The sequence below is a fragment of the Macrobrachium nipponense genome, chromosome 21 (assembly GCF_015104395.2).
Source record: "Macrobrachium nipponense isolate FS-2020 chromosome 21, ASM1510439v2, whole genome shotgun sequence".
Lineage (NCBI taxonomy): Eukaryota > Metazoa > Arthropoda > Malacostraca > Decapoda > Palaemonidae > Macrobrachium > Macrobrachium nipponense.
Window position 1 is genome coordinate 9,921,582 of NC_087212.1, and position 5,446 is coordinate 9,927,027.

Here is a 5,446-nt window from a genome sequence, read left to right on the forward strand (position 1 = left end):
AAGCCGTAGCTAATTGTTTTATTTTTCCCTTGAAGGTGAATCAACAAAAATATCTACTTATGCCAAAGACCCATAGAGATCATCAAATTTTGTTGAACCATTTAGTACTACTCCTCTCACTCAAAAAGATAAGGTTGTAGCATTAAACTGCTCAAGTTCTTTCAGCAACCGTCATCAACAAGCAATTGCAACGGACGTAGTGCTCTTGAAATAAGATACGGCCGGATGCCGATGTAATATGTCCTGTTATTAGCAAGAACGATCGAGGTCACTTGGTACAGTATTACGTCTCTTTACGATGCATCTATAATGGTTCCGTTCAGTCCCAAAGTGAACTTTGCCGCTTGCCCTTTTGGCAAGAGTCAACGTTGCCAATTAGTATTTCCATTTATTAAATTATGAAATACTCCCTGATTTAGAATTGATGAAAAATACTTCTCATTATATAATGTTATCCAGTAAGATAAACACTTAAGAATGAAAGAGAACTGATGGCCATATCATTTGATTAATATATGTCAGATATTGTACAAGTGGTTACTCGAACTCAGGGGACACGGGATGTCATCTATGACTAAAGGCCAGGAAGTAATATCTTCGGCGATTTTTTATTCCCATCACCGTGAAAATTAAGTTAATTCATTTATCAACATTTGATGACAATATTGATTCTACAAGATAATTTATTGATATATGTATTGAATTTGCCTTAATCATTTGAATATACGCTAGATATTTGAGATCAGAGTTATGGTTGAAGCGTCATCATATTATGTGGTTTTTAAAGAACACTTGATAACATTGTGTCGGTGCCGCGTCATCGTTCAGATTCGAGGAGTGTGGGATTAGCAATTCACCGAAATAAATGAACAAATTTCTAATTACATTTCCATGCATCCTACAATGCTAATCGTTCATCTTAAAAGGCCTAGATACCAAAAGGCCTTTATAACATCGCATGTGCTGCTAAGTAGGGAAGGTTTATCGTTGCTCTTGAGTTATCTTCGAAAGAAAAATTTGGTGGGGTAAGCTTTTAAAAAGGAAAGAAGAAGAAGAAGCATCAGTAATTGTTTACAAAAGAGGGAAATATTATACGCGGTTGATGCTTAAAGAAAAAAATATTATTTGGCAACTGTTGTCAAACGCAGGTGGTAGGGTAAGCTTCGTGCGTCGGGAGGGACGGTCAGTGTCATACGTAGTTGTGTAGCGAAAGAAACGCAAAATTTATCCCAAGTCACATCCAAGTTTGTTAAAACGAGTTCCCGAAGTAATTTGCTTAACGTGTATAATATTTAACGCATTAAAGTTACGGCATATATAACAAAAAGGTCAGGAAATGCCTGTTCATATTAAGTGAAGGGGTGGGTATTTCGAGTGAGTAAAGAAACAGGCTTAAAAATAGTGTGTATATTCCTACATGCCCAAATGGTTTACGTCTGCGAAACGCTTCGAAGGACCTAAAAATTAAGTCCTCCTGCAGGATACGTAGCATAAATAATCGCCCCAGATCCTTCGGTGTTTGAGAAATATACGTGCGAGGAACCATGAAGGCTGTCGGCGCAAAAATAGTGGTTTTGGGATCACAAGGTAATTCTTGTTTTATGAAGTGATCATGTACGCTCATTGTTTAGTGAGTGTGTATGTGTGAGTGAATAATCCCTTTATTACTTTGATTAGAAGTGATTAGCTGTTGCATGTTTGAATGTCTTCGAGTTGCAGCATTATACTACAATCATGCAGTTTTGTTGCTTGTTGAAGAATTATAGCCTTTAGGAATTTCGATTATTTTCACATTAATTTTTTTAAATGGTCATATTAGCTACTTGTTAACAAAATTAGGCAAATGATTCGTTGTGGAACTTACAATTTTGCCGAAACTGTAGGTATAGAGTGAGATCCTATTTTATTTATTTATTTATTTATTTTAATTAGGACAGGAACATTGAAGGAGCAAAAAACTGATAGAATCTTGGCGTTCAAATGAATTATCAAAATTAATTCGAAGGTCTACCAAAGAACAACTTAACGTTGAGTTATACCTAGTATTTTTGTATACCGTGCCGAAAAAAAAGTTAAGAAAGCTTTTTACGTAGTACACTGATACGTTTTAAGTGTGTTTTTCCTATGTACCTTGGGATTTTTATCGCTGATAACGTTATCACTCTGTACAATACAGTATAGTTAGACTTAGCCTAGTTGTATCGCAACAGGAAGTAATTTGGGCGTCATTTTAAAACAAAGGAGGAAAAGAGTGACTTGCCATATTAAATTCATAGTGTCTACGCGAACATCATAATTCCTGCAACACCCTGATTATATTGAGTATCTCTTAAGAATGTGAGTCATTGGTAGCAGACGATCAAGTACTCAAGATCTTATGTGATCGTTGTTTGTCACCTGATGTATGAACCAAATTTTTGCATGGCAGTTCATCCTTGTATTTTTGTGGCAAGTTGCTTTGCGATAAGTGTTTTCCTCCATTTGTTTTTAAGTTCCTTCCAGCTTGGGCTAGAAGAGATAGCTATATTGCGTTTCTCGGCCCATCGGACTTGCGTATTATATAACTGATCATGGAAACGCTTCTTGTTATATAATGTCAACAAAATATATTTCACGATTAGCTTTTGCCTAGGCCTACCAATAATTTAAGAATGGTAATTTTCGAAAATTTAATACATTTTAACGGTGTTTAACAGTTTTGAAAATAATTCCCCAATAAACAAGTCAGCAATATGACCATTGTCCTTATTTTGTGCTGTCAACAGAATTATACGTAGTGTAGGTTTGCACGAAATGTTGCAATAATTGTCATATGGGCTCTTGAACGAATTGGGTAGCATGCAAATTGATGCATGCGCATTTGGCAAAATAATTTCACTCTTACTCCATCTTTTCTTATTGCAATGACCAGTGGTACCGATACCCGTGCATCGTCCATGCTTAAAGAACACGAGAAATGTGAAAGAAATAGGCCTAGTACTTCCCCATGACGGTGAGACTGGCAGAAAACACATCGCTTTAGTCTCATGTTTAACTTTAGATGCTAGATTTATTAGACAGAATGATCACATGTTGCAGTACTATTATCGTGCTAAAACATCATCCATTGGACGCCATATTTAGCGATCGTAGGGACGATCTCTTCGCAGCTGCAGATTCCAAGGACGTCAGCCAATCCTTCAAAGCTCTTCCCCCATCTCAAGTGTATAGTATTTTTGGTCTCTTAGTTCAGAGTTGTTATTGAGATTACGGTCTTATTTTAGCGCTTGCTTGCTTTTCCTTGCTTGATAGGCAGTCGGACGTGATACTGCTGTAATTCATCTCTCTCTCTCTCTCTCTCTCTCTCTCTCTCTCTCTCTCTCTCTCTCTCTCTCTCTCTCTCTCATAAGATGAACTGAAGGAGGGACCTACTTCTGTAGTAAGAAGTTTATACCATAAGTCTCTCTCTCTCTCTCTCTCTCTCTCTCTCTCTCTCTCTCTCTCTCTCTCTCTCTCTCTCTCTCTCTCTTTATACACACAAGAAATGCTGAAGGACCTATAGTACTTCTAAGTAAAGTTTAATTTCAACTTTAAATCTCTCTCTCTCTCTCTCTCTCTCTCTCTCTCTCTCTCTCTCTCTCTCTCTCTCTCTCTCTCTCTCAGTTCATAGCAATAATGGCTGAGCCTCATCATTTGGTGGGACTCTGGTTCATATTCCACGTTATGAGCAGGACTTATGGATAAATAATTTTGTCCTACGTGTTAATTTATAGATCATCTTGTTTATTTTCTCTGTACTACGATGACGTAGCTTATTTAGGCCTAATTAGGATTAATAAAAACCTCATTAAAATCAGCCCTGTTGCCATGGCTGCTAAAGCGTTCTTCAGCCTTAAGTACACAAGTGACGAGAATACGGTATTCATTCTCTAGGATGAGAAAATTAAGCTTTTGCAGTAAACACACACTGAGTCGCGTATCTTCTGAGGAACCGGTGAGTCATACCCAGTTAACGGCGTCAGTATCTTCACAGTTCACAGTAATCTTCAGTGATCTTATTCCCCCCACCCAGAGTCATGATTTCCTCGGTCTATATCTGCTATGCTACCCTGTTTGCGTTTAATTCACCGGGAATTGCGTAAAGATTGGCCAAGTTTTTGTATTGGTTTGGACTATATAGCCTAATTAGTTTCGTGTCAGCTAGGCTCATTGGCGTATTACCTTCTGTCAGAGAGATATATGTACTTTATGGATAATAATTATAATGAAATGCCATCACAGCAAGTAGGCTTAAGTATTCCCATTTCACAGGAAAGTAACGGATGCGTTAAAAAAAATGTTTAAAGTTATAGTGATTTGTAAGTTCAGTGCACCGCCCTTTCAGACATCTTGGTTAATGCTGACGGGGTCTTTGTCGATGTTGACAAAGACACTGAGTCATCTTGAAATTGATACATGCGCTTTTGGCGTGACAGTTATGCAGTCGTAAGGGTTTGTAAATGTTTAAATTTCTACTATGAATAGATTTCCATAATGCAGTCCGCTTTGGCCAGATGACATTCAGATATATATACAGGGTGTCCATAAATTCCTAGTACCATTCTGAGCAATAAATTCTTGTAATGGTACTAGGACTTTATGGACACCCTGTGTGTATTTTGCTGCATAAATGATGGATTATTAAAGGAGAGAGAGAGAGAGAGAGAGAGAGGAGGAAAAGAGAGAGAGAGAGAGAGAGAGAGAGAGAGAGAGAGAGAGAGGATATTACGTAACTTAATTGTTGCCTAAATGATTATAGCTTGCTTATAAGGTTTTACATAGCATTAAAAGGCTCACTTCGCTTTGATATACTGAATCAATTATCGGCTCGGTTTGGCACTAACCCAAGCAGTGTTCAGCTGCATTTATGGACGCGGCACTTATAAGCATCTAACAAAAATAAATAAATGAATAAATAAATAAATAAAAGGTTATTTTGAAGTAATGAAGTGTAACTATACCTTCGTGTCCTTGAGGAAGTTGGGATCGGATAATATCTCAAGCCCAAGATTTTGTGAATGACAGCGTCTGGCAACTCATCATGGCCAGCAGAATCGAATCTGTGAGTACAGCCGGCGTCGTATGATCACGTTTCGGTGGTATATCTATTAGCATTTAGCCACCTTGATTTTCACCACTTCGCCTTTTGCTGTCTTCGTTTTATATAGTCATTATCTATTTGTTCATTTGTTTTTAGTTTTGTATTTCTTTTTATATGTGTATGGTTACCTAGGCCATGTATTTCCACCTAGGCCTACGAGCCTTCTGTCTGTTGTTTGGATGATTTCGTAACAAATAATTATTCTTGTCAAGTTCAGATATGTACGCATTAATATTAATAAAAAGCGGTTATTAATTGTTGGTTGATTACTGTGATTTTTATCATTGTAATTTACGGTATAACAGCTGAGAAGTGGTTCTAGAAATA

General features: G+C 37.3%; 1 protein-coding gene across 4 annotated transcripts in view; it reads right to left on the bottom strand.

Annotated features, from left to right (window-relative positions):
- Positions 1-5,446, bottom strand: part of LOC135197770 (ras-related protein Rab-21-like) — a 120,729-nt gene that overhangs the window by 90,223 nt on the left and 25,060 nt on the right. The gene's annotated exons all lie outside the window — the stretch shown is intronic.